This window comes from Lynx rufus, unplaced genomic scaffold (assembly GCF_022079265.1).
Source record: "Lynx rufus isolate CCGP_SWC_20201006 ecotype Redwood Valley unplaced genomic scaffold, mLynRuf1.p SCAF_23, whole genome shotgun sequence".
In the NCBI taxonomy this organism is placed as follows: Eukaryota; Metazoa; Chordata; class Mammalia; order Carnivora; family Felidae; genus Lynx; species Lynx rufus.
In genome coordinates this window covers 17,418,103-17,436,505 of record NW_025814838.1, presented here as the reverse complement: position 1 = coordinate 17,436,505, position 18,403 = coordinate 17,418,103, and the positions used below count along the sequence as shown (strand labels likewise).

General features: G+C 47.5%; 1 long non-coding RNA gene across 8 annotated transcripts in view; it reads left to right on the top strand.

Moving 5' to 3' along the window:
• LOC124517683 (uncharacterized) overlaps nt 1–18,403 on the top strand; it is a 79,465-nt gene that overhangs the window by 6,804 nt on the left and 54,258 nt on the right. For 5 of the 8 annotated variants that reach the window (XR_006963542.1, XR_006963538.1, XR_006963535.1 and 2 more), the window contains exons 1-2: nt 16,228–16,712; nt 16,887–17,053. This is a non-coding gene — a long non-coding RNA (uncharacterized LOC124517683). Of the gene's footprint in view, nt 1–10,886; nt 11,300–16,227; nt 16,713–16,886; nt 17,054–18,403 lie in introns of those variants that run through there. The other 3 variants (XR_006963537.1, XR_006963536.1, XR_006963541.1) reach the window with 2 other exon arrangements.

The window sequence follows — 18,403 nt, the reverse complement described above, 5'->3', positions numbered from 1 at the left end:
CCTGCCTTTCCATCCGAGCCCCTGTGGATGAGGCTATCCTTGGGGCAGGACCCGAGGGAAGCAAACGGGTGGATGCTTTTCTAGGCTCCTTCAGAAACAGCTGCCCAGTTCTCTGGGCCTCCGCTTGTCCGCCTGTACATGGCCCCTCTCACCAGCCCTGGATTTGGGGTCCAGCGTGCTGAGCAATCTGAACTGTTACTTGCAGAAGCTTGTTCTCAGGCTTTAGACCCTGCTTCCGGTACCTCTAACTCCCTCGCGTTCCCAGGCTGTGCCACATGGAGTGCTGGTGGTGCCCTTGGCCTGGCCTTCAGGGCTCTGCCTCAAGAGTCCCTTCCTGGGACTCCGTGATGGCTGTAGTTCTTCCCTTAGCCTTTGGCAGAAGGCGAACCCCGGCTGTGGACAAAGCAGGCTCTGGCTTCTCAGTGTGGAACAAGCTGGGGACCAGACAGATAGAATCAAGTCTGCGAGTCCTGGAGGAATTGATGTGATGGCACATGAGAGGGGCCAGGCGTCCTGATAAGCGCATATCTCAACTTCCTCTTGGGTGCTTTATGTGCAAATCCCTTGGTGTGATGATGGCATGTGTGTGTGCCTGTCCTGCCAGTGGAGAAGCTGGGCTCAGAGAGGTTGTGTGACTTGTGTGGGAGAGGCCCAGTGGTGACTCCACTCTGGGATTGTGTTTCTCTGAAGTCTGGACTCTCCTCTCCTGTGTGACTTTCCCTTACCCGAAAAAGGCACAATCCTTACTTCCCTGGAACTTGTGATCCAGCAGGCAGCGTGACATTGGCATCATTTCACGCGTTTAACTTTGCTTTTTATTCGCGCCAGTTAAACGGTATTTAGTGGTCTCGGCGTAGAGAGAGAACATCGCCTCTTCTCCCATGCAATCATGCTCTTTATTACAAGAATGGGATTCTTTATTAAAGCGGCTGGTTTAGAATATTAAAGCCCATTATTTAAGGAAATGGAACACCATAGAAGGACTAAAAATAAGTAATGCCGATGTACGGTCTCTGGACGTAGGCTGTCTGGATTTGAATCCACTGGTGAGCTGTGTGACCTTGAGGAAACCTGCTTGACTTTTCTGTGCCTCCGTTTCCTCATCTGTAAGTGGTGGGGAATGATAGCTTTTATTTAAGTTGCTATGAGGCTTACATGAGTTTAATGACTTAATATTTATACACTCTTTAGAATGGCACTTGCCATCTAGTTAGTACAGACCTTGACCCAGAGCAGAGCTAATGGCCTCCTTTGTCCCCCCGAGTCCCAATCCTGGTTCTTTTGCAGAGGCAACCTCTGATACAATTTTGGTAGTTTTTTTTCTAGGCCAGGAGTCCGCAAACTACAGCCTGAGGGCCATGTCCAGCCCACTGCCTGGTTTTGCCAAGTTTTATTTACACCTGTTCACATTGTCGTCTTCTTAGGTGACAGATACCTTTATGGTTCACAGAGACAACAGTATTGACGATCTAGTCCTTTACAGAGAGTGTTTGCTGCCCTCTCTTCTGGAGCATTTCTTATGATTTAAAACATAGATGGACTGGGGCGCCTGGGTGGTTCAGTCGGTTGAGCATCCGACTCTTGACTTTGGCTCAGGTCATGATCTCATGATTCATGAGATGGAGCCCCATGTCGGGCTTTGTGCTGACAGCACAGGGCCTGCTTGGGATTCTCTCCCTTTCTCTCTGCCCCTCTCCTGTGCGCTCTCTCTCTCTCAAATAAACAGGGGGTACCTGGGCGGCTCAGTAGGTTAAGTGTCCAACTTCAGCTCAGGTCATGATCTCGCCGTTCCCAAGACAGCTGGAGGAGCCTGCTTCGAATTCTGTGTCTCCCTCTCTCCCTTCCCCTCCCCCACTCCTGCTCTGTCTCAAAAATAAACAAACATCAAAAAAAAAAAAAGCGCCTAACAAAAAATAGATGGACTCCTACCGTAAGCATTTGTTTAGCGTGTCTGCTTGTCTTAATGTTACATCGACAACCTCCTTCCTTCTCTGTACATGGTGCCCTGCCTGCCCGCTGCTGGTCTTTCAGATTTGGCCACACCATAGCTTATTACCCACGTCCATGATGTCATCTAGTTTATTTCTAGTCTGTTGCAAAAAGTGCTACAGTGAACACCTTTCGTGCCCATGTGTGAGACTTCTAGATCCCAAGAAGTGGACATTCTGGGTCAAAGCATACATCCATCTAAGAGTTTATGATTGAGGGGCGCCTGGCTGGCTCAGTCGGAGGAAGGTGTAACTCTTGGTCTTGGGGTCGTGAATTTGAGCCCCACTTGGGGTGTAGAGATTCCTTAAATAAGAACTTAAAAACAAAATAAAAGTTTATGATTGAGACTATACAGTTATCTTCCCCGAAGGCCGGTTTTTACTTAATCTCTGGCTCTGTCCTCAAGTACCCACTTCCCCGTCTTCGCCCTGGAGTGCTGATTCTTTTCAAATTAACTTACAGTTGGATTTATGGTTCTAATAAAAGTCCAAAGGGATTTTTGGAAACGGGTCAGCAGTATTTAAGTTCAGCTGAGTGAATTCACAGCTGAGAATAGCTAAGGCAATTTTGAGAAACAAAAGAAATTAAAACAAATAGTAATAATTAAAAGTTAGGTATCGGGGCACCTGGGTGGCTCAGCCAGTTAAGTGTCCGACTCTTGATTTTGGCTCAAGTCATGATCTCGCAATTCATGAGTTCAAGCCCCGTGCTGGGTTCTCTGGACAGCATGGAACCTGCTTGGGATTCTCTTTCTCTGCCCCTCCCCTGCTTATACGCACACCCTCTATCTCAAAAATACACAGTAAAAAAAAAAAAGGTTAGGTATTAGCAGCAGGATAAAGACAGGATGGAACACTCCAGGAAATAGTCTGGTTTATGTAAGAACTTGGTGGTCCGTGAGGAGACAGTGCAAAATGACAGGGGATGGACTGGTCACAACAGGTGGCATCAGAAAAATTGACTATATGGAGAAATATTTTTGTTAGAGCATCACTTCATGCTCCCTGACATATTGACAGAGTTAAATGTAAAACCTAAACCATGAAAAACTGGAGGAAAATATATGTGAGTATTTAACTTTATAAGCATCAAGTTATTGGGGACAATATTTTTTAAAATAAAAGCTTGACTGTAAGAATAAATTTAAACTTCGATATAAACAAAATGGAAAGGAAAATCAAACTAACTGTGGCAAGGATTACAGATTTAATCTCTATATCTATATATATATATATATATATCTATATTTATATACACCTCCATGCACATACTTGAATAAGAAGGTAGTATGCCAAAAAGGAAAAATAAAAAAAATATATGAATAGGGAGTTTTCAGAAACAGAAATAAGAATGACTGACCAACCCGTATATGAATAGAAATTTCAGCCTTTGTGAAACCCAGATTTGAGAAGGAGATACTGTGTTTTGAATACAGTTTTTTTTCTATTTATTAATTGAATTGAATTGAATTGAATACAGCGAGAGAGCAAAGAGTGCGCAAAGTGCAGAGAGAGGGAGAGAGAATCCCAAATGGGCTGTGTGCTCACAGCAGGACTCGAACTCACAATCCGGGAGACCACCTGAGCTGAAGTCGGACCCCTAACTGACTGAGCCACCCAGGTGCCCCTCCCCTCGAGTAGTTTTGGAAAGATGAGTGGCTGGTACTCAGCCCTGGGAAGTCTGAGATGATGTTCCCTGGCGGAGTTAAAGAATGAGAATATATATATAATATATATGTGTATATATTATATATATAGTCCCAGTTTCCTATCCTATATTTCCATTTCTAAGTATTAATCCCAACAGGGGAATAATCAGACTTGCGGGAGATGGTTGTTACACAACAATATGAAGTGTAGTATTTGGAGAACAAGGCAACACACACACCACATGACATGGGACTGATTAAACATACCAGTTTCACTAGCTGGGAAAACCTGAAGCCTGTATAAAGCATGTTCTTGAGGAGTATGGTAAGAGACGGGAGGGGCCCCTGGGTGGCTCAGTTACGCATCTGACTTGGGCTCAGGTCATGATCTCACGGTACGTGAGTTCGAGCCCTGCATTAGGCTCACTGTCCGCGCAGAGCCCCTTTCAGATCCTCTGTCTCCCTCTCTTTCTGCCCCTCCTCTGCTCGTGCCGTCTCTCTCTCTCTCCCCACTCTGTGTCTCAAAAATAAATAAAAAATTATTTAAAACATGGGAGAATGCCCATAACATGTACAGTGTGATATACGATCTTAGTTTGACTGGAACAGTGCCAGGCAGCAAGTTTTCAATAAATGTTAGCTACAATCATTATTGAGAACTTCACCCCCTCAAGTGATCTTTCGCTCGTGTGTTCATTCATTCCTCAGTTGACAGGCATCTGAGTATCCCACCAAGTATCTGAGCTGCCTTCTGCCTCCTTGCAGTTCGGCCTTTCTGGAAACAGGCTCTGTTTCTGGCGAGGCACTGCCACCTAGAGGCTCCTGGCCTACAGGGCGGCTGTCCCTTGCAGCCCCTCACTTTGACCCTAGGCCCAGCTGATGAAGGCCCTCACTCACTGCACATGCTCTCCCTGGGAGAGCTGCTTGTTCTCTGGAAGCCTCTGAGAGTGTCAACGCTAGAAGGGCCCTTCCAGCTCCCTTATGGCAAAATCTTTATATGGATCGAGGGAGCCTTTGGGGCAGTGTTTCTTAAAATGTGGTCCTTGAACCTGCATTAGTGTCGGCAGGTGGGGAACTTTTCTTTTTAATATATATATATTTTAATGTTTTTATTATTTTTTTAAAAAAAATTTTTTTTTTCAACGTTTATTTATTTTTGGGACAGAGAGAGACAGAGCATGAACGGGGGAGGGGCAGAGAGAGAGGGAGACACAGAATCGGAAACAGGCTCCAGGCTCTGAGCCATCAGCCCAGAGCCCGACACGGGGCTCGAACTCACGGACTGCGAGATCGTGACCTGGCTGAAGTCGGACGCTTAACCGACTGCGCCACCCAGGCGCCCCAGTGTTTTTATTTTTGAGAGAGAAAGAGTGTGCAAGCAGGGGAGGGGCAGAGAGAGAGGGAGACACAGAATCTGAAGGCAGCTCCAGGCTGTCAGCACAGAGCCCGATGCAGGACTTGAACCCATGAACTGTGAGATCATGACCTGAGCCGAAGTTGGACGCTGAACTGACTGAGCCACCCAGGCACCCCTGGGCAACTTTAATAGTAAAGATCTAGGACCCATACCAGTGCCCCTGAATCAGACCTCGCTGGAGGGAGGCAGGGGTCCTGAATATCTAGGCTTTTTTTTTTTTTTTTAAGTTTGTTTATTTTGAGAGAGCCTGAGAGCAGGGGCAGAGGGAGAGGGAGAGAGAGAATCCCAAGCAGGCTCCACACTGTCAATGAGAGCCTGACTCGGCTTGAACTCACACACCTAGAGATCATGAATTGAGCCAAAATCAAGAGTTGGACTCAACCTACTGATCCACCCAGGTGCCCCTGTATAGAATTTTGCCACACTCCCCAGGTTATTCTGATGCTGGCTGGAATTTTAGAGCCAGCCACCCAGACCAGTGGTATTTTATAATTTAAAAGGGGGCTGGAGCTGGGCACAGAGCCTTTGACTTTCTCCTTCAAAACATACACAGATACATTTCAAGAGGTTCCTTGACTCTTTTAAGATTAAGAAAAAATTAGTTTCAAACAGAGAGGGAGGCCAATCATAAAAGAGTCTTAAATACTGAGAACAAACTGAGGGCTGATGGGGGTAGGGGAGAGGGGAAAATAGGCGATGTGCATTGAGAGGGACACTTGTTGGGGTGAGCACTGGGTGTTGTGTGTAAGTGACGAATCATCAGAATCAAACCAAATCTTGACCAAAGTCAAGAGCACACTGTATACACTGTATGTTAGCTAACGACAATAAATTATATATATTTAAAAAAAAATTTTTTTAGAGCAGTTTTAGGTTTACAGCAAAGTTGAGAGAGGGGGTACACAGATTTCCCACATAATCTCCTTCCCCCCAACACCTGTACAGCCTTACCCACTATCAACATCCCTACCAGAGTGGGACATTTGTTACAACTGGTGTCAAAAAAGCTTATAGTTTATAGAGGAGTTCATCTGGTGGTGTAAGTTCCATGGATTTGGACACATATCTAATGACATGTATCCATCATATGGCATCATACAGACTAGTTTCACTGCCCTGAGAATCCCTTGTACTTCACCTATTCATGAGCCTCGGGCAACCACTGATCTTTTTACTGCCTCCATCCTGTTACCTTTTCCAGAATGTTCTACAGTTGGAGACATACAGTATGTAGCCTTTTCAGGCTGGTTTCTTTCACTTAGGAATGTGCATTTAACTTTCCTCCATTTCTTTTCATGGCTGGAAAGCTCATTTCTTCTTCGTGCCAAATAAGATTTCATTGTCTGGGTGTACCACAGGTTGGGAATAGAGATGCTGTAAACATCCTGTGCAGGATTTGGTGTAGACATAAGGGTTCACCTCCTTTGGTAAATACCAAGGAGTGTAATTCCTGGATCATATGGTGGGGGTATGTTTTGTGTTGTAAGTAACTGCCAGACTGTGTTCCACAGTGGCCCTGCCATTTTTGTCCTCTCATGAAGGAATAAGGGTTCCAGATGCTCCATATCCTTGCTAGTATTGGATGGTTTTGGTGTTCAGATTTTGGCTATTTTCACAGGTACTTGATGGTATCTTACTGTTGTTATCATTTGCATTTCCTGATGATATGTGATAAGGAGCATGTTTTCATATGTTCACTGGCAATCTGTATTTTCTTTGCTGAGGTGTCTATTAAGGTCTTTGGCCCATTTTTTATTCAGGTTGTTTCTTTCCTTATTGTTGAATTTTTTTAAGATTTATTTTTTTAGGTGCACCTGGGTGGCTCAGTTGGTTGAGCGTCTGACTTCGGCTCAGGTCAGAATCTCACAGTTTTTTTAAGCTTTTTTTTTAATGTTTATTTTTTAGAGAGAGACAGATAGAGACAGAGTGCAAGTAGGAGAGGGGAAGAGAGAGAGGGAGACACAGAATCTGAAACAGACTCCAGGCTCTGAGCTGTCAGCACAGAGCCTGATGCAGGGCTCGAACTCACAAACCGTGAGGTCATGATCTGAGCCAAAGTCAGACGCTTAACGCCTGAGCCACCCAGGTGCCCCTAAGATTTTTTTTTTTTTAATTTTTAATGTGTATTTATTTTTAAGAGAAAGAGTGTGAGTCGGGGAGGAACAGAGAGAGGGAGACACAGAATCCGAAGCAGGCTCCAGGTTCCAAGCTGTCGGCACAGAGCCCAACGGGGGGCTTGAACTCATGAACGGTGAGATCATGACCTGAGCCAAAGTCGGACGCTTAACTGACTGAGCCACCCATGTGCTCCTTCAAGATTTTATTTTTAAATAATCTCTACACTCAATGTGGGGCTCAAGCTCAACCCCGAGATCAAGAGTCAAATGCTGCACTGACTGAGCCAGCCAGGTGCCCCCTTATTGTTGAATTTTAAGAGTTCTTTGTATATTTTAGATAATGGTCTTTTATCAGATAGGTTCCTTGCAAGTATTTTCTCTTGGTCTGTGGCTTGTTTCCTAATTCTTTTGGTGGTGTTTGTTTATTATTTTGAAATGTTTCTTTATTATTTTGAGAGGGAGAGGCAGCCTCCCTGGCAACTACAGCTGTGTGGCCATGTGACCAAGCTCTGGCCTAGGGGGCGTAGGTAAAAGTAGAAGGAAAACTCCTAGGGAGTGTTGCCCTTCTTGTCTTTCCTCCTGCCCCTGAAAAGGATTATAGGTGTAATGGCTGGAGCTGGAGCAGCTCTCTGGAACACGAGGACCTTTTAGGAGTCGAGAATGGAAGGTGTGCATATTAGTTCTCCAAGATAGAAGAAAGTCACTTCCCTAACACCATGGAGCTGTCACACCAGCCTTGGACCCTTTTATCTCAGATTTTTATGTCACAGAGAAGTAAACATACCTTATTTAGGTCACTGTCATTTTGGGTCTCTGTTACTTGTAAACTGATCTTCGTCTTAATAAATGCATGACCTCACAGATTTCTTGGGGAGACTCAATGAGATATTGTGTGCAACGCACCTGTCATAATACCAGGCACATTGTAAACACTCTGGAAAACTAGTAGGTTCTGTAGCGCTCAGTTATAATAACTGTCCCTCATCTCCAGTGAGAGCTCCACAGAGGAGTTCTTCTGGAAAGAAAAATGGTCAAGATTGTGTTGTTACCTTCCTTTTGCTTCCAAACAGTTACAAAAAGGAAAACAGGATCATCGTAAACAACTAATTCAGCTAGAAATGACTTCACTTTGAGCTCCTCTGTTCTCCTGTTTACTCATTCTAGCTGACAAAGGCGGGCCTCACAAATTTGTATGGTATTTTCATTGGGAGCTAAGTCACACGTTCTTTTATTTATTTATTTATTTATTTATTTATTATTATTTTTTTTTTCCAACGTTTATTTATTTTTGGGACAGAGAGAGACAGAGCATGAACGGGGGAGGGGCAGAGAGAGAGGGAGACACAGAATCGGAAGCAGGCTCCAGGCTCTGAGCCATCAGCCCAGAGCCTGACGCGGGGCTCGAACTCACGGACCGCGAGATCGTGACCTGGCTGAAGTCGGACGCTTAACCGACTGCGCCACCCAGGCGCCCACACGTTCTTTTAAATAGCTGTATTTACAAACACGCAGCTCAGTTGTTCCACATTTGAAACCCAGCCTTTTAAAAACAATTTGGTTTCATTCTTCTTGGTTTTCTCTCTTTCAAAACACAAGTCGGAACATTTTCCGGGAGTCGGTGGCCCCCAGTTCAACTTTATGCTCTAAGATGGTCCCCTTTATCGACTGTTTAATGATTTCTCCTGTGTCTAATTAATGTCTGTTTTTTTATTTTTATTTTTTTAATGTTTATTTTTATTTATTTTTTTTAATTTTTTTTTTCAATGTTTATTTATTTTTGGGACAGAGAGAGACAGCATGAACAGGGGAGGGTCAGGGAGAGAGGGAGACACAGAATCGGAAACAGGCTCCAGGCTCTGAGCCATCAGCCCAGAGCCCGACGCGGGGCTCGAACTCCCGGACCGCGAGATCGTGACCTGGCTGAAGTCGGACGCTTAACCGACTGCGCCACCCAGGCGCCCCTTAATGTTTATTTTTGAGAGAGAGGGAGAGAGAGAGAATGAGAATGAGCAGGGGAGGGGCAGAGAGAGAGGGAGACACAGAATCCGAAGCAGGCTCCAGGCTCTGAGCTGTCAGCACAAAGCTCGATGCACGGCTTGAACTCACAGACTGCAAGATCATGACCTGAGCCGAAGTCAGATGCTCAACCGACTGAACCACCCAGGTGCCCTTAAGTTAATGCCTGTTGACTCCATCATTCTAAGGTCCTGTTTAACTGTCAGGTTCTCTGATTCGGCAAAATGTTGCCAGTCTTCAGGACACAAACCTTGATTCCTAAGGAATCCCGAGGGTAAAAAAGCAAGGACAGTCAAGCTGAAGAAAATCGTCACAAGGTTTATTATCAATGGTTGAAAGAAAAGACAAGAGGAAGATCAAGATGGTTACTCTTTTTTTTTTTTTTTTTAAGTTTTTTTTAATTTAAGTAATCTCGACATCCCACTGGGGGCTTGAACTTCTAGCCCCAATATCAAGAGTTGCACACTCTACTGACTGAGTCAGCCTGGTGCCCCGGGACGGTTACTGTTTAATGTTTAAAAAAATACAAAAATTGGGGCGCTTGGGTGGCTCAGTCATTTGAGCGTCCGACTTCGGCTCAGGTCACGATCTCGTGGTCTGTGGGTTCAAGCCCCGTGTCGGGCTCTGTGCACACAGCTCAGAGCCTGGAACCTGCTTCGGATTCTGTCTCCCTCTCTCTTTGCCCCTCCCCTGCTCATGCTCTGTCTCTCTCTCTGTCAAAAATAAATAAGTATTAAAAAATTTTTTTTTCAAATACAAAAATTTAACAATATTAAATATAACGTGTGGGAGGAAGATGATGACCATACTACTTTACATTGATATAATTTTTAAAAATGATATAATTTATAATAACTTCATTATATTGTTAATATTAAATAATATAAAATACTATAATATATTAGTAAATACAAAAATAACGTATACTATTTTATTATTGCATAAACAGCATTTTATATGTTAACTCCATTTTATTTTATTTTATTATTTTTTTAACTTTATTTTGCAAGAGAGACAGCATGAGTGGGGAAGGGGCAGAAAGAGTGAGGGAGAGAGATAATCCAAAGCAGGCTCTGTGCTGTCTGCACAGAGCCCGATGTGGAGCTCGAACTCACGAAACTGTGAGATCATGACCTGAGCCGAAATCAAGATTTGGATGCTTGACCGACTACATGTACCACTCCGTTTTACAGTACAGGGAAAACACTTCATGCAGGACTGTAGAACTTCATGGGCTGTGTTTGGGGTGCCTGGCTGGCTCAGTTGGTAGAGCATGTGACTCAATCTCAGGGTGCTGAGTTTAAGCCCCACGTCGGGCATAGAGCTGATTTAAAAAAAAAAAAAGAAAAAGAAAAAGGCTTGGGGCACCTGGGTGGCTCACTCGGTTGGACATCTGACTTCGGCTCAGGTCATGATCTCACCGTGAGTTCGAGCCCCATGTGGGGCTCTGTGCTGACAGCTCAGATCCTGGAGCTTGCCTCAGGTTCTGTGTCTCCCTGTCTCTCTGCCCCTCCCCTGCTCATACTCTGTCCCTCTCTGTCTCTCAAAAATAAATACACATAAGAGGCTCCTGGGTGTCTCAGTCAGTTAAGCATCCACTTCTTGATTTCAGCTCAGATCATGATCTCACAGTTGTGGGATCGAGCCCTGAATCGGGGTCCATGCTGACAGAACAGAGTCTCTCTCTCTCTTCCCATCTCTCTGCCCCTCCCCTGCTTGCACTTTCTCTCTCTCTCAAAGTAAATAACATTAAAAAAAAAAAAAAAAAGAACTGAAGTTCACATACAGGCAGGACCTCGTGTCAAAGACCAAGAGTGGAGCTGGCAGGCGGCATTGAAATGATTTTAGTGTGTATGCAGTGAGTGCTCTCGGTGACCTTGTCCTTCGTCCTGCACTCTCCACAGAACCCCACATTTCTTTGCGCTGTCTATATTGGTCTGCTAAGGCTCCCGCTGCTGCAAAGCACCATGAATACGTTGAAACAAACTTTTCTCTTCTCACAGTTCTGGAGGTTACATGGCCAGAAACAAGGTGCTGACCCGGCTGGTCCCTTCTGAGGGAAGTGAGAGAGAATCTGTCCCAGGCCGCCCTCCTCCAAGCACTCCCTGGCTCGTAGGTGATATCTTCTCTCTGTGCACGTCTTTGTGTGCAAATTTCCTCTTTCTATAAGGACATCACTCGTACTCAGGGCCCACCCTCACGCCCTTATCTGAACCCGGTTACCTGTGTGGGTCACATAGCTTCACACATGGTCACGTTCCAAAGTCTCAACAGCTTTTTTTTTGGAGCAGGGCCCAGTGCAACCCATAACATCCACCCCCTTCAAAGGGAGATCCCACAGGTGCGTGGCCGGCCAGGGCTGCCCCCTGCACTCTCTGGCTTTCCATATTTGCACATTGTGTCTCTCTAAACGTTTGAGCTCCGTATTTATCCATGCAGGGCCGTGGGGGGGTGGGGAGGGCAGTGTTATGCAATGTTTAGTGCAGGAATCAGTGAGGGATCTTTGACCCAGTCCAGATGGCCCCCATTCTGGGTGAAAAGGTGGAGGACAAGGAAACTGTCCAAGGTTCCCTGGACCCAGGGACCCAGGGACAGAACAAGATTCTCAGGAAAGTCTTTGGGAGGCTGCACAGCCACGTGGTGGAGAAGGAGGGCCTCGGGGACACCTGCAGCTCTGGGACTCGTAGCTAAGTGACCTTGAGCAAGTCACGTGACCTCTGTGTGTCTCCATTTCCTCACGTGTAAGATGATGGTACTTGTGAGGGTTAGGAGACGGGATACGTTCAGGGTGCCTGGTGTCTCAGTTGAGCATCCGACTTCAGCTCAAGTCATGATCTCTTGGTTTGTGGGTCGAACCCTGCATCTGGGTCTGTGCTGACAGCTCAGAGCCTGGAGCCTGCTTCCAATTTTGTGTCTCCCTCTCTCTGCCCCTCTCCTGCCCATGGTCTCTCTCTCTCTCTGTCTCTCAAAAATAAATAAAACATTAAACAATTTTGTAAAAAGAGGTCACATGTGGGGTGCCTTGTGCCACACCTGCACACACATCTGCACACACACAGTGCCCACTAAGGGTTAGCTCGGTGTTGTCACTTTCAGGGTCATTCATTCCTCCTGTGTTGAGCCTGTCCTGCAGTCCTGCCCAGCCTGATTGTGGGACCTCGGGTCGGGGTGGGGGGATTGGGCTTGCAGTCAGGTGTGCTGAGGCAGAATGCTGGCCTCTCCCCTTCTTGGATGTGCAACCTTCAGGTCCCTGAGGCTCAGTTTCCCCATCTTTAAATGGGGCCGATGGTATTACTAATCCTAGAGAGTCATTGTGAAGCGTAAAGACCATTCCTTCTTTCAACACATACTTCCTGTGGTCCTTTTCTATACACCCTAGGGTCTGTCTAGATATTGAATACATTCACAAGGGAATTATTTAGCAAGTTGGGAGGATATAAGTGCTATCGGGAAAAACAAAGCAGAGAATGGGGAAGAGAGAAAGTGGCAATTTTGTGAAGGGACCTTTGGACAAAGACCTGAAGGGGAAGAGGGAGTGAGTCATGAGGAAACAGGAAGTGTAAAGGCCCTGGGGCAGGAGTGTGCCTGGTGGGTTTGAAGGAAGGCATAGAAGCCGGTGTGGCTGGAACAGAACGGGAGTGGAAAGGAGGAGGTGAATGCAGAAAAGGACAGAGGCTGCTGGAAGGACCTTGGTCCTACAAAGAGGTCAAGTGCAGTCATTGGAAACACTGCACATGTTTTGGGAGCATTGCTTTGCCCCAGGGATTATGCTGGGTGTTGGGGCCTCGAAGAGTTCAGCCCTGCCCTTGGAACCACTGGGGGTTTGCAAAGCAGCTTTCTGGGGAGTCCTTGGGTCTCCATCTGGGTCTGCTTATTTTGCGACCAGAAATGGGTGTTCTGGAAGTGGAGCAAATACACCCTTTCAACATCTCGTGGCTTATTTATTAGAAATCACTTAATTGGGGCCCCTGGGTGGTTCAGGTGGTTAAGCGTCTGACTTCGGCTCAGGTCATGATCTCGCGGTTTGTGGGTTCGAGACCCGCGTTGGGCTCTGTGCTGACAGCTCAGAGCCTGGAGCCCGCTTCGGATTCTGTGTCTCCCTCTCTCTCTGCCCCTCCCCTGCTCATGCTCTGTCTCCCTCTGTCACAAAAATAAATATGACATTAAAAAGAAAAAAAAAAGAAATTACTTTATTTTTTTCCCTAGGGGTGGCTGAAGCCCCCTGCTTGCCTGGCTTTCTTTTTCTTCTGCCCCCGATGATGGCTGAGCTTGGTTCGTCTGCTTTTCCTGTAGCCCTCCAGGAAAACGCTGCCAGCCTTCGGGACCGACACGGATAATATATTCTTATGAAGTGCATTTTTATTATTCAAATCTTTAAGATGTCAGTCCATTGAATTTGGAACTGGAATCAGATGGGGCCACTGGACTCAGCTGTTCTCCGCCCCCTCCCCCTTCCCCCCCCAGCCCCTTCCTGGTTTTGTTCACTCCAGATGATGCCAGTTCCTGTGTCTTTATCTCTGTGTCCTTCCCTGTTTCTTCGCTGCCTCCTTATCTGTGTTGACTCCAGCAATATCAACACTGGGACTGGGTGCTGCTGTGTTAATGGCGTCCCTGGTCCCCACGCACTAGATGCCAGTAGCACCTCCTCCCCAGTTGTGACAATATGACACATCACCAGAGACAGTCACCTGTCCCCTGGGGGACACAGTTGCCTCGAGAACCGCTGGTCTGTCCCCTTTTCATCTGTGTGTGTCTCTGATTAACTTTCTCTCTCTCTGTCTCTGGCCAACACGAGCCGGTAGTTAGGGTGGAACTGTCCCCAGGCCTGGGAAGCCAGGCTGTGCCCTGTCTCTTGGCTGTGCTCTGCCTCGTCCTCAGTTTCCATGCGGTGGGGCCGTGAGCCGATGGAGGAGTAGGAGTGAGGCCAGAGGCCCGCGGGAACTTTGGGAGTCTCTCCTTGCATGAACCTGGGAATCTGGAGGATCCCAGGCTTCTCTCCAGCCTCTGGTGGTCCGTTCGAGACCCACCGTATTGGGCTTGGATAGACACATGATAGTGGCCTGTGGCCTGTGTCCAGGATTCCAAAAGATGCCCGAGCAGTCGAGTAACTACGGCACTGGAGCTGTCCTGTCTCCTGCTGGAACCCGAATCTGAACAAATCAAGTGCCCAGTGTCTCCTGAGTCCCCCATGGTGTGGGCGCTGGCCTGGCCCTGGTCAGCCGCTGGTAAATTCTGGGCTGTCACGTGAGCCATGCTGGCCCAGAAACCCAAGCGTGTGCCTGCTCCGTGCCCTGGGCGGGCACATGCTCCCTGCCAAGGGCATTCCCAGAGCACCGTCACCTCCTGCTCCCTTACTTGCCATATCTGGCCCTGACTTCCATCCCAGGAGAGCTGGGAAGTGGCTGGTCTGAGGGTCTTGGTTGTGAGCACCCTCGGGTCCCTGAACCACAGAGGGAGGGGCCAAGGCAGTGCTGAAGACTGCACAATGGCAGAGCAGACAGGGGACTCACAGACCCCGCTTGGAATCCAGATTCTGCAGCTCACCAGCTGTGTGACCTTAAGCAGATCACTTCACCTCTCTGAGCTTCTGTTTCCTCTTCTTTTTTTTTTTTTTTTTTAAGTTTATGTATTTTGAAGAGGCAGAGACTGCGTGAGTGGGGGAGGGGCAGAGAGAGAGAGAGTGGGGGGGAGAGAGAGAGAGGATCCCAAGCAGGCTCCGTGCTGTCAGTGCAGAGCCCTGTGTGGGACTCAAGCTCATAAAACCTTGAGATGGTGACCTGAACCGAAACCAAGAGTCGGGTGCTTAATCGACTGAACCACCCAGCTGCCCCTGTTTCCTCTTCCACAGTATAGCAATAATACCACCCAGTGGTGTATGTGGCTTATGTACACCCAGAGTGGATTGTTTAACACCTTTTACTTTCTTTTTTGGGGCAGCTTTATTCAGCTACAATTCACATGCCATATACTTCACCCACTAAACGTATAATTTGATGGTTTTGAGCATATTACATTATTGATTTAAATATTTGTGGTAAAATATGTATCACATAAAATTTACCACGCTGACCATTTAAAAAAAATTTTTTTTAATGTTTATTTTTGAGACAGAGCATGAATGGGGGAGGGTCAGAGGGCGAGAGGGAAACACAGAATCCGAAGCAGGCTCCAGGCTCCAAGCTGTCAGCACAGACCCAGATGCGGGGCTTGAACTCACGGACCGTGAGATCATGACCTGAGCCGAAGCTGGACGTTCAACCAACTGAGCCACTCAGGCACCCCTAAAAAGTTTTTTTAAATGTTTATTTATTTTTGAGGGAGGGAGAGAGAATGCAAGCAGGGGAAGGGGCAGAGAGAGAGGGAGACACAGAATCTGAAGCAGGCTCCAGCCTCTGAACCGTCAGCACAGAGCCCACCGTGGGACCTGAACCCACAAACTACGAGATCATGACCTGAACCGAAGTAGGCACTCAACCAACTAAGCCACCCAGGTGCCCTCCCACACTGACCATTTCAAAGTGTGCAAATCAGTGGCATTAGTTACATTAGGGACAAAATGATCTGTGATAGTAGCAATCACAGACACTTGATTTGCCCTTCATATCACGAAACACTTAAAAAATTAAATTTTTAATTGAAGTACAGTTGACATAATAGTATATTAGTTTCAGGTGGACAGCACAGAGATTTGACACTTACCTACATTACGAAATGCTTAGCATGAAAAGTGTAGTCACCACCTGTCACCATAGAATGTTAGTATAACATTATTGGCTGCATTCTGTCTCTTGTACTTTTCATCCCGGTGACTCATCTGTTTTATAACCAGAAGCTTGTACCTCTTCATCCCTGACCCCTATTTCACCCATCCCTGCCACTCCCCTGCTTCTTTTGAAACAAAGGATTAATAGGGCGCCTGGATGGCTCAGCGGGCTGAGCGTCTGACTTCAGCTCAGGTCATGATCCTGTGGTCTGTGAGTTCCAGCCCTGCGTCAGGCTCTGTGCTGATGGTGCAGAGGCTACTTGAGATTCTCTCTTTCCCTCTCTCTCTGCTTCTGTCCCACTCGTGCTCGCTCGCTCTCTTTAAAACAAAACAAAACAAAACACCAAAGGATTAACAGCTAAAAGAGAAGCGTCCAGTTCAGTTTTAAACATGTTACTCGAATTCACTAAATTGTTCTGTATGTGAATTGGAACTCGCACTTGCCGAGCAAAAAGAGCTCACCGCGCAGGTCCCACCATTTCGAGGTCCTAAGCTGTAAACACAGAGTGACAGAATGGGAGTAAGTCCAGCTCTGTCTCCCTGTCACTGTGCCCTCCTTGAGCGTGTTGACTCTGCTGCTCGCACCCAGGGACACTGAGCGCCACGCGGGTGTTGGAGATGTGCATTGCCCCCTGACGGAACGCCGAGGGCCCCCAGAGACCAGGAATTTTCTCTCCAAACAAACACAGAGCCGGGTCTGTTTGGCTGTGTAGCTGGGCGTTCTCCGAATTCACTTCTGGAGAATGCGATGTTTATTAAAAGGTGAGTAATAAATATGTGCTGATTTGAAGTTTAGGTATATATTATTAAAACTCAGCGGAGCCCCGAGTAATGTATAGAATGGGGAGTCACTATGTTGTTCGCCTGAAACTAATACAACACTGTATGTCAACTGTACTTTAGTAATACATTGAAATCCCCCTCTGTCTCCAACAGAAACTCAATGCTACCTGCAAAGACGAGGTAGCCCCCTTATTGTCTGCCCCGGGAGGCCACCCCACGTCCCACCAGGCTGTGGATTGAGGGTCAGCGTTCACTCGCAGGAAGGACCCAGCGCGCTCACTGTGTGTCGTGGGCATTTGATGGATGACGCCTCTGTCATGGTCAGTATGGGCTAATGGCCTTTCCATTGACAGGGTTTCCACGGCCTGTTTAGGAATTTCTGCATTTACTCATCTTCGGTGTGGTCCTCATGCAAGTGTAGGTCATTGTGTTCCCGTCTGAAACCCTTCTCCAACAGGACAGGTGTATGGAATGTTCAAGAATCGAACTTCATGCTGTTTTTCTGTGTAATTTGCTGGGGAAGAAAGAGTAACCTGCATTGCTCTGAGCCTTTCTACTTTGGGGATATCGGTTGGAGCTCACGGAAGATCCCCTTTTTATTAAAGTCCTCAAAGTAAATTCCGGGGACCAAGCGTCCACATGTCACAGACAGGAACAGAACAGCCAGGCATTTAAGGCTAGGCCGGGGCAGTGACGTGGGAAAAGGCTCTGTCCCAGAGTAACCCTGGATCAAATCCTGACCCTGCCCTCCCAGCCTACCCCTGCCCCCCTCCCCTCCCCTGTCCCAGAGCCTCCCCTCCGCACCTGACACGGCCCAGGCTCACACCCCACTTCAGGGATGAAGAGACGCTGATGTTAAGTGAACGGCGTCTGGATGCCCAGTGCAAATCTCCCAGCTCCCGAGTCCTGGGGCGCCCCACATTTGGACACCTGGATTCCCTGGAATTGTATGTCTGTGTGTGTGCCTGTGGGGCTCCCTGGTAGCTCTTGGTCCCAGGCAGGCCAGTTGCTCTGGGCCAGCTGCCTACCTACCCCGTGGCTCCTAGAAGTCTGAGGCTGGCTTTGTTGGAGATCCATTTGGGTGTCCTTTTTGCCCTGCATCCGTTTCCTGGGGTGTCCTGAACAAAAGACCAGGCATTGGGTGGCTTAAACCTCCGGAAGTTATTCTCTACCGGTCTGGGGGCCAGAGTGTCTCCACAGGGCGTCCTCCCTCCCAGGACTCTGGCTCCAACCCGCCAGCTCCTGGTTCGTGCCCCCAGCCCCTGGTGTCTTGGCTTGTAACTACCCCACCCCAGCTCTCCCCATGACTCTGTTCGACCCCCCGTCTTATACAGACACCCGTCATTGGATTTAGGCCTCTCTCCTCAATTTAGGTCTCATCTCAACTCTTGCACCTGTGAAGATGCTATTTCCAAATCAGGTCACATTCTAAGGTTCCAGGTGGACCTGAATTTTGGTGGGGGACCCTCTTCGACCCATACCAGTCCCCACCTCGTCCTGATCCCCATCCCGAATCTTCTCCGTGACCCATCAGGGCAAAGGTCTCTGATGAGGTGTCTTCTCTGAGGGGTCATTTGGACCCAGCAGCACAAGGATCCAGGCCTGGGAGCCGGATGACCGTGAAATGGTAGCTTGGTGGGGGGAGGGGATGAGAAGGGAGAGGCCGGGTG